Source organism: Dermacentor silvarum, chromosome 6 (genome assembly GCF_013339745.2).
Source record: "Dermacentor silvarum isolate Dsil-2018 chromosome 6, BIME_Dsil_1.4, whole genome shotgun sequence".
NCBI lineage: Eukaryota > Metazoa > Arthropoda > Arachnida > Ixodida > Ixodidae > Dermacentor > Dermacentor silvarum.
The window spans coordinates 122979556-122990135 of NC_051159.1; positions in this window are offsets into that span (position 1 = coordinate 122979556).

Sequence of the window (10580 nt, forward strand, 5' to 3'; positions counted from 1 at the left end):
AGTAATTTTGCACAAACATAATCTGCGGTGTATGAAACCTGGGCCAATGAACGGGAAAAAATAATTGTAAATCGGAGATGAAAATTATTTGAGGACGGGCTTAATGGTGATTCATATAGTCGTAAGAAAGTCTGAACGGTCAGAAGGTGAAATCGGCATAGAATAGGTGGGATTATCGCTTCCAGATATAATACGGCATTTGCAACGTATTTTGGAAGGCCTAAGCACAGACGTAGCGCCTCTTGCTCTAATAAAACTAGCGGTCGAAGCTTGTATGATGGAACACCTGAGAATAAAAAAGTTGTCGCAGTTTCACCTGAAAGGCGAAGCATCAATTGCGATAGCAAATTAGTAGAGAGCTATACGGAGTAAGGATAGTAGTTTTATCAACTGTATAAACTTGGACATGCAGCAGCACCGGCAACACGCAGAACTGTTGTCGACGCCGTCGGCGTTTTGCCCGCGTTCGCTCAAAATGCGTGCGGCGTTAGTGACTGTTGCCGGAGCCTCTGATATAAATAGGCACTTGGTGCCGCAGCTAAACGTCGCCTCCCTTCCCTCCCCCTCCCCCCACGGCCTTTCGTGCGTCGGAAGAAGGCGCGTTTGCTCTACATATATGGTGATTGTAAAGGAGGAAAGAGACGCCTACTTCTGCAGCCCTTAAGGGAGCACGGCGCAGAACGCGCGTTTGTTCTCCGCCGTGCGTTCACTCCCCGTGAAAGACGCGCCCCTCGCGCCCTTTCACTCGCACATACAGCGTTCGGCGCGCGGCGACGATTTCATCTCCAAATGACGTCATACGGAACCTCACGGCGACGGCGACGGCGACGCCGACGGCGACGCCGACGGCAGAAATCTGCTTTTGAGTGTCCATATAAATTGCTATCGCAATAAAAAAGAGCAGCAGCCCGGCGGATCGGTGGTGCCGCTCGGGCGCGTTCTCTTCGGCGGCGCCCGCGTCTCCCGCGCTCAAAGTAGACGACACAGGCGTTCGGCGTTCGCTTCAGCGTGCACGCCGTAGCGTTGTTTTTGTGGTCCTTTAAGTCAAACAGTAACTGTTCTTGTCGGTGTCTGTTCGAGGGCCGTGATACTAACAGCACTGATACGTGCAGTGTACCCTTGTTCGGAAATTTCTAGCCTAAGATGGAATGCAGGTGGGATGCGTGAGTGCCCTCAGTAGAAGTTGTGAGGCGCGCGCCCGAACGGGAGCAACGCGCGCGGCCGCGAACGAGAGAAACACATGTCACCGGTTGCCTTGGCAACCAAGACGGCGGTAATTTCTTTCTCAGTCGCCAGGTGCCGCCAGCATGATAGTGGCTCCGCGGGCTTGTGACATTATCTGGTCGCCGCCGCAACTGGCGGAGTTTCCACTCCTAAAGGTTTCTTGCTCCGTGGTCTCTTCTTTGCATGTGTAGCAATATGCGCTTTCCCTGTGGCACACCAGGCGTCGCACCAATGTGATGAATGTAGCGACCGCGTTCGCCTCTTTCCGTTTGTGCTTCGACGCCGCGGTGCTCGGTGTGCATATTCGCGGCGTCTTCTTTGCATGTGTAGCAACATGCGCTTTCCATGAGGCACACCAGGCGCCGCACCGTCACGATCAATGGAGTGTCCGCGACCGCGTTCGCCCTCTTTCCGTTTGTGCTTCGACGCCGCGGTGCTCGCTGTCCATGTTCGCGGCGTCCATACGCTTGCGCGTAACCCGCGTTCACGAAGTGAAACATCACTAACTTTTTGGCTTCCAAGCCGCTTTTTAGTACTAAATGCTAAATTCATCCCTCAGTGATCGCAGCACGTAGGGCGTTGATTGAATACAAAAAAAGAAACGATGTAAGCATCATGAAAATACCGTCCTTTCTTGAAAAACCGCGTTTTGCGATTTTGTTTTATGTGCAAAAACTACTTAAATCCAACAGAATTTTTTTAATGACCTGTTGAAGATGGCAGAATTCAGCTGTATTACTCGGAAGAGGCGGACATGCACGCGAAATCGAGATGCACAATCGACTAATTAACAAAAAAATATGCGGATCGTGGGAATCGAGTCAAGTGAAGCTTTGAATGGTGTTTGCGAAGAAAGCTGTCCTTGTTTAGGGACCATTTGAGTACACAATCAAATTAGACACATTTTCACCGGGAAACGCCTCGCTGAACATAAACTTCTGGCGCTCGATCATACGCATGCCACGCATAACATGGACGAAGGAAATAACTAGGAGGGAGCATTGCTCAACACGACTGAAGCCATGCGAATCGGCCCAACAGGTGATCTTCACGTTAGAGCACGCGGTAGGCTTTAGTGCTACAGTTCTGCAGGCTGAGCTACGGCAGCGCAGCCGCATGCCTGCCAACCTGGGGACCATGGAGGAAAGAAACAAAACAGAAGAGGCCCTGACATCACATTTTTAAAGCCGGAAGTGCAGCCATGTTGGTGTGCCATCTCTCTTTGTGCCTCCAATCAGGGGTTCCGCAGCTCGCCGGAGCAGATGGGCGCGAACTTTGAACTTATATTGTTACGAACCGCCGGAAGTGTGTGCTGCCGACGCGCGTCAGAACAAAGCGTACGGAAACTTCTGCAGCAGTTTTAGTGAAGCAGACGCGCTCCTATGTTTTTCTGTGGCACGTTGAAGAAGACGACGAAGACCCGCGCCGTGATTGCTTGAGTGTATCTGTTGCTGGCTGACACTCACACTCGCAGACCCAAAACACAACTTTCAAGCTTACACACCACACTCCAAAGTCAGATTTTCTCGCGAACAAAAGGTGCTGCGAGAAAGACACCGGCGGAAAAATCTTATCTCACTTTTCAGAGACCGAGAGCGGCAGCGAAAGCTTCAGGAGCGCGGTTGCTATGGCAACCGCATGGCAACCGCGCTCCTGAAGTTTAGGTTGCCAAAAACGTTGACATTTGGGGTACCCGTCCCAGTGCTCCTTCGCGAAAAACAGCACGTGACTTCCGCCACACTTTCTCCAATACGTCCGTGCTAGCCGGCGCCTCTCCTGGGTTTGCTTCCTCCAAGCTGGGGACCAAGAAATTCGGGAAATTTGCCGAGGAAGAGGGGGAGGGAGGAGGGACGATGGAGGTCAAATGAAAACAAAAAAATGCAGGTGCCACGCACTGTGGGAATCGTTGTAAGCGAAGCTTTCTGTGCTGCTTGCTTCGATTGACTATAATTAGTGGTGAGGATGTTGACGGCGAATGTTTAATTTCTTCAGCATTTATTGGAATACGTGAGTGGTGAGTTGATGCTAAAAGTTACATTGCGTGCACCACTTCTGTTTGCGTAGTACACAGAACACACAGCGAGACGTGTTTGCTTCAGGGGTTGTTGTGCGCCATTTTTCATTACCTCCGAGAAGGTTAGCTTTCTGGTGGTCTCGCACGGCACATCGCATCGTGGCAGAAGGGATACACTTTATTCGAATTACGGTGCTGTACGTGGCCAGAAACACAATCTCGACCACTGCGTCGATTCTACACGCCGTAGTGGCGAACTCCGGATTAATTTTCACCTCCCGGAGGCTTTTTATTTTTTATTTTTACACGCACCTAAATCTAAGTACACGAGCGTTTTTGTATTTCGGCCCCGTCGAAATGCGGCAGCCGCGGTCAGGATCGAACCCACGTCCTTGAGCAACGCAATTATAGCCGCGACGCTGCCATGGCGCGGGCACAGAAGTGTTGATTTGACGTGCGGCCTGGACGCGACGGTGCTTGAATGCGGCTTTGCGTCTGCACGCCCTGCGTCAGTTATACGCTTGACAAATTTGCACGGCGTTTATTTTTCAGAAATAGCAGAAACGTAGCGTGTCGCACCTTGAACTTCACTTTATCCAGTTTGTCCGCAACCGCTGCTGTAGTAGCTATCCTTGCCTTCTCACGTCGTATTTTCCTTCTCCTCGCCCTCATGTATGGAAACTGAGAGCGAAGATTGGCAAGGCTATCATTCACTCGTTTTGAGACAGCGTCGGTTCTAACCATTCTCTGCCTCCTCTCCTTATCTTCTTTCTACCATACCTCCCTCCTGGACGTTAGTACAAACGTGAGCGCTGCAGTTTCGGCAATGCTTTTGCCGGAGGTCACGGATAAATTACAGCCGTCAGAAGGATATGGTGGTGACGCCCAGGGAACTACAGATGGCATTGTGACGACTACCGATGGAAAGGTCCAAACGAGCTTCTCGCGTCGCCTTTTCTGTCTGACACGCTCCTACCGTGTATATACCAAGGAGGTCTAGAAAAAAAAAAAAATTCTGGAGTGGCAAAGCTGCTTCAAAAAGAAGCCAGGCCGCCGCCATCTTACTCATGGCCCGAAGAGACATCAGGGAATAGTGGAATATAGGAAACGCCTTCTTTTTGCCTCCTTTATCTTTAAGATGACTTATTTCGTTGTGAAGATCCTATTGAATATATGCCTTTGTTTCACTGGTTTTAGGAGGAAACCTGAATGCCTTGGCACATTTTTTGAGAGTTCGTGATATCGGCACTCGGCCAAATATAATAATGTTACGGGAACGAAGCAGCGTACTAGTATTTACAGATGGGCTTTAATGGCTGCGTAGAGAAGCGAAAACCAAAAACTTCTTCGTCATCTCCCAGGGTACCAATCGTGTCTTCTTTCCACATTACCCAGTCGGAAGAAGCATCTTACTGGTGCGACTCACTGGTTCCAGAAAGGAACGGTTTGAGGCGGCTGACGTGGATGATGTCAGATAGAGGTGAAGGCACGGTAGCATCCAGTGGAGACACGATGGATGCATGAGGCTGAACCCTTCAAACCGGGCGGTGGCATACGCCACCTAGCCATGACTGTTAACATATTTTGTACTTTGTGGTGGGTGAAATTTCACCCCTGCCTTGATTTTATCCACCAATCAGATAACCTCTGTTTGGTTATTTCTACCCGCTTAAAGTCTATTTTGCCTTCACTGTCCCTAAACCCCAATGCTTTGAAAAAACCAGCCCCGTTGCCTTGCACTGTAGGGTTAAGCCCTTTACAGAAAAGTATGAGGTGTTCAGCCGTTTCCTCTTCTTCTCCACACGCACAGCACAACGTGTCTATACCTTGGTACTTGACTCGGTACATCTTAGTCCGCAATACTCCCGTCCTGGCTTCAAACAACAAAGAGCTTCCCCTGGAATTATCGTAGATATTTTCTTTGGCAATTTCTTGCTTGAAAGTTCGGTATGTTCCCAGTGCTGATTTCGTCTGCATCCCTGTTTTACACAGACCCCTCTCTGTTTCCTTAACCTTTTTCTTAACCGCTGTTTCCTGGTTTGCACCCCTCCTGCAGTCCAAATATTTGATTGACAGTTTTCTGGTCAGCTTCCTCCATTTTGTATCAACATTCCTCATGTACAAATAACTGAAAACTCTCCTTGCCCACCACCTTTCTGCCATTTCTCTCAATCGCTCCTCAAATTCTATCTTGCTGCTGGCTTCCCTGCCCTCGAATGACGTCCATCCCATGTCACCCTGTACCCCGTGATTTGGTGTATTTCCTTGTGCTCCCAGAGCCAGTCTACCTACCCCTCGCTGCTTAACTTCCAACCTAGCTCGAACCTCTGATCTCATGCACAGGACCGCATTGCCGAAAGTCAAACTAGGGACCATCACCCCTTTCCAAATCCCTCTCACCACTTCGTACCTATTGTAATTCCACAGTGCCCTATTTTTCATCACAGCTGCATTTCTGCTACCTTTAGCTGTCACATATTTTTCATGTTCCGTTAGGTACTCAGCCCCATTGTTTATCCACACTCCAAGATATTTGTACTTATCCACCACCTCCAGCGTAACCTCCTGTATCCTATGCTCGCTGCCCTGATTATCATTAAAAGTCATGACTGCTGATTTTTCTTTACTAAACTTCAAACCTAAGCTATCTCCCTCTTTACCACAGATGTCCATTAATCTCTGCAAGTCTTCCTTGCTGTCAGCCATAAGTACAATGTCATCCGCATACACTTCACATGTGACAGGCGTCACCTGTCGGAGGATGCGATAAGGGCCGTAGTATCGCGAGAGGAGTTTCTCCGAAAGATCGACACGTCGCGATGACCTAAAAACTAGCACAAGAGCACGTCCCGGCCGCCCGCTTCGAACTGAATTTGGAGTTGCTGTTGAATAATTCACTTCGTTGGTAGGAAATGACTGCGTAAATGGCTTTCGCTTACCTTCAGGCAGGATGGACAACATATTTTTATGGATAATTTAGCGGAGTTTTCGAGATAGCTTCTCGTTTCGAACGCGCCTAAGCCTAAGGAGATAAATTTTCTTCTAGAGTTACTCTATATGCTACCAAAGGTAGGGAGCACATACAGTAACTCTAGGTGCCACGCTGCTTGAGTGCCACGCTTCTTTGACACTTGGTTATAAGCACCCTATGCTGCACCATATCCAATAAATTTTGCATGATTGAGCTCTGGAGTTGCGTCGGAATCGTATGGAGTAACCCCCGCAAATCTACCAAGTGCTGACACGCGTCCGCGGGTCGCCGGCGCCTGCTGCTAAGCATTGCCCGACAGCTACGTACGCGCCTGCTTTCGCTAATGAGGTAACCCTCAACCGCTAAATGTAATGGTAATCAGATTCAAATAACTACAGTCACATGTGCCCAGCAATAACAATGAAAAATACCACTGATTAGCACGCCAGGTCTCGATTAACAGACGCGGCTGCCGCCGCTACCGACGACGAAACGCCAACACTTACTGGCTAGGCTTGCTGTTGCAATTGCACTTCACACTGAGCGCTCACGCGAGCACGTGATACATGTAACAAGTCAAGCGGCACAAGACAAGCGAAGCGGAAGAAAATAATCGCAATAATGCTTGGCGAAGATCACATAACCGAAGTGCCGCCGGCCTGCTCTCGCAAGTCTCACAGTCCAAAATGGCGGCATATAACATGTTCTGACGCTAGACGTCGCACGTGTAGGGCAATGGCGCTATTCAAACGCCGGTTTGTGAAAAGGTCTATAAGCCATGCATTTCCTTGAGGAAAGTTACAGTCGTATTGCACGCTGGCCCGCCCCCAAATTTAAGTTGGCCCCCGTCCAAATTTGGAGTTGGCCAACCGCCAAATTTCATTTGGCTCACCCCTACTACAAGCTCTCCATGAATTTTTATGGAGCCCTTATGTAGCCTTATGGATATTCCCTCTGATCAATTTTTTAATTGTTCCTTATATTTTAAAGCTACCAATATTTATATTAATGATTAAAATTTTTAAGTTTGCAAATTAGGCATTTTTGTGCAGATACAAGGCATTACACTTTTCGCTTGACGGACCTGTGGTACTCGCCAAAGAATGTTTACGCATTAAAAGTAGCGCTTAGCTGACGACTTGTGGCCGCTTGTTCAACCCGGTGCAAAATACGTCAGCATATTGCCTACTCGACACAAGCCAGGCTTCACACCTCCGCAGACCAGCGCGAGCACTCAAACCTCCCAACGAACTTCTGCAGGACGCAACGAATTCGCAGCACTACGGTGGCGTAGCAGCACCATAACCACACGGGACGCAGCCGCAGTAAAGGCGCGCAACCGGAAGCGCTGCGGGTAGCGCGACTCGATCGCAGCACCGTTAGCTCTCGCGACCGCCACGGAGCCCATGTTTTCAGCGGAGCTGTGAAACTGAATTGGTTCTATTAATGTTGAGATGGCGCGTAGCGGCAGCAGCGTTAAGCATGGTCAGCGTGCTACCCTCGCGTAGGTTCCCTACATGCGCGCGACTTCTTCACTCCATTTTTGCAGTCGCGCCGCACGTACGAAGCCTCTATGTGCGCCAGCCCACTTGCGTGGAAGAGGACGCGCGCTCGCATAGGCCATGGCGACAACAAAGCTTAGAATGAATGGGTCTTTATGCTTGCTATTTTATCTGCAATTATTTTTTTTATTGGTTAGTAAATGTGCCAAAGTAGAAGTTCAATGTAGCCAAGGAGCCAACCTGAAATTTTCGTCGCCAGAGGGGGTCATAAAGTAGCCAATTTGGCACAAAGTAGCCACCAACGGCAACCCTGTGCAATGAGAATGCAAACCTTCACGGAAGTTATGAACAATGGTGCACAACGCCTCAAGCAAACATGTCCAGCTGTGTGTTATATGTACTACACAAAACAGCAGTGGTGCACAAAAGGTAATGTTTAACATCAACTCAACACTCCCATATTGCATTAAACGCTGACAAAATTAAACAGTTGCCGTCAACATCTCTGCTAATTATCGTCAAAGCAAATAGCACAGAAAGCTTTGCTTGCATCGATTCCAACGGTGTGTGTGATCGCATAAACTTTCTTTTTTGCTGTGGGGTTGCGAAGTTTTTGGGAGATTTATAGTCATTTCCGTACAATCGGGAGAACTGGATGGAATATGGCAGGTATACAGCCAAACAAATGCACACCGACTAAAACGACCGGTAACCAAGCATTCTCAACCAACAAGCTGTCTCATAGGTCACATATTGTGCCGATACTGATACGGAAAAAGCAAAGGGGACGGCTTCGTGGAGAGTTCGCTTGCCAAGGCTGGCTGCAAGATGTAATGCTCTCTCCTAATTAATTTCCTTCCTCCATGTCTGGTGATGACGGTATGATGACAATGGCATGACGATGCTGGAGTGATAACAGTATGATGCTGCTATGACGAAGCTAGAATGGCAATGACACAATGACAAATGCATGATAACGAGGCGATATCACTGGAATGTGAAACATTATAAACATTTAAGAAGACAATGTGCTTATGATTGGGCTGCTGCTAAAAATTGACATCAGCAGCCAAGTAGAATACACTTGGTCACTGCTATATTAGCTTTGTATTTATCTGCTTGAGCTCTGTGCCACCAGGTGGCTGCACCTGCGGGTCGCTCACATTTGCGCCTCGGCCCATTCGGCAATATGCCCAGTCTACAGATTTACCGGAATAGCGGACACACTAAAACTCAGTATTGTGGTAGTAATCCTCCAGCGTGACGCGACGGCCGCAAACGTGTAGATACTGACGCGATCAATTACCGACAGCTCGTTGCGCTGCAGCCACTCCGCTCGCCTGTTGCCTTGCACAGGAACACAATGTCGCAGCTTGACATGTCGCCAATCAGAAACAGCAACCGAAAAGTGTATGGAAGAGGCAAGGAGAGCTTTACTTTAAAATTCCTAATTAGGGTTTTAACTATTACTTTACAGCACATACTGCAATTTACTATTTGCAGCCGGCGAGTTCACAAGGCATATCTACTAGAAACGAATTGTCAGGTTGACATCAGTTTCAAGAAATTCATTCCCAATGTGTGCGACGAAATAACAATGGCGTTTATTAGTTTTGTCCTTCTACAATGCATAAAATGGCACTCTTTTAAGTGGAACAGTGCATTTCTAACACAAGTTTGACGGCGCATACCTCGAAACAGGTGTGCTCAGAATTCATTACAAATGGATATGCCTTGCAGACTTACCAGCTACAATTCGTAAATTGGAATGTGCCGTTAAGAAGCACTGAATTAGTGAAATTTTGTTAGTTGATTACTTATCTTGATTTCTTGTGCAAGTAATGTCCCCTCTTCAAGCAATCGAGTTCAAGGATTAGAATTGTGCTTTTGCCACAAGCAAATGAACACCTAACATTTTTTAGAAATTATCAAGCAGTTCCTTACTAATTTCAAACAATGCTTGCATCTGAATTTTTTTTTGAAGGGGAGGAGCAAATATACTTGATTCTTATTTGCATCAAAAGTAAACATCCATGCATTTTTTCAGAGGAATTGGGCTTACCCGAAAACACCAAACACCTTGCAGTCTTAGAGATGGAATGGCCATGTGGGAATGACCTTTTCTTGAAAAGGCAGTTGGTCTGCAGTTCAGACAGAGCTTTTGTCTGGCATGTTTGCGCTGCTCAACAAATGCCCACTGCATGGTCGTAACCATGCAAGTACTACTATCTGTAAAACATCTCCCGCATGAAGGCTCTCAATGTACTGTGACACTGAAAGAACAGTGTTATAAATTATGTCATTTCATAATTCGGAGTTATTTCTTTGACAGTTCTCTCCTAGTCTATATTCGATGACAACCAAGCATGCAGTAGCAAATGTACCGTTATTGAACTCGAGAATTTTTACAAATGAGCCAGCCAATAGCATTCACTGACTTTTGTGATGTCACAGTGGAAAGGAACTTTCAACATTGGCTCCCCTGTGGAATGACTGGTGTGTGGAAGCACAGAAGGAAGGTGCAGTACTGTTTTGAGCATGGTGGTAGTACTGAATTCGTAGGTTGCTACTCAGTAGAGCAGCACTTTTTATGAAGTGCTGTTGTCCTTTACAGAAGCATGCTTTGCAAGCATCGATGAACATGCAGCTCGTTTTCACCTCATGTAGACTGTCCATATACACTCCTTTACATAACCAACCCTATCAAACATTCCAGAAGTGGTTTAATCTGTACCCAAACAAGACGACGTAACAATGACTTGCAGTAGCATTCCCCAATGGTTGGGTCAGGACACTACTATGCAAGGCCATACATACAGTGGATCACTGCACAAAAACGGCAAGAAAATTGAACAGTCCAACGCCTCAC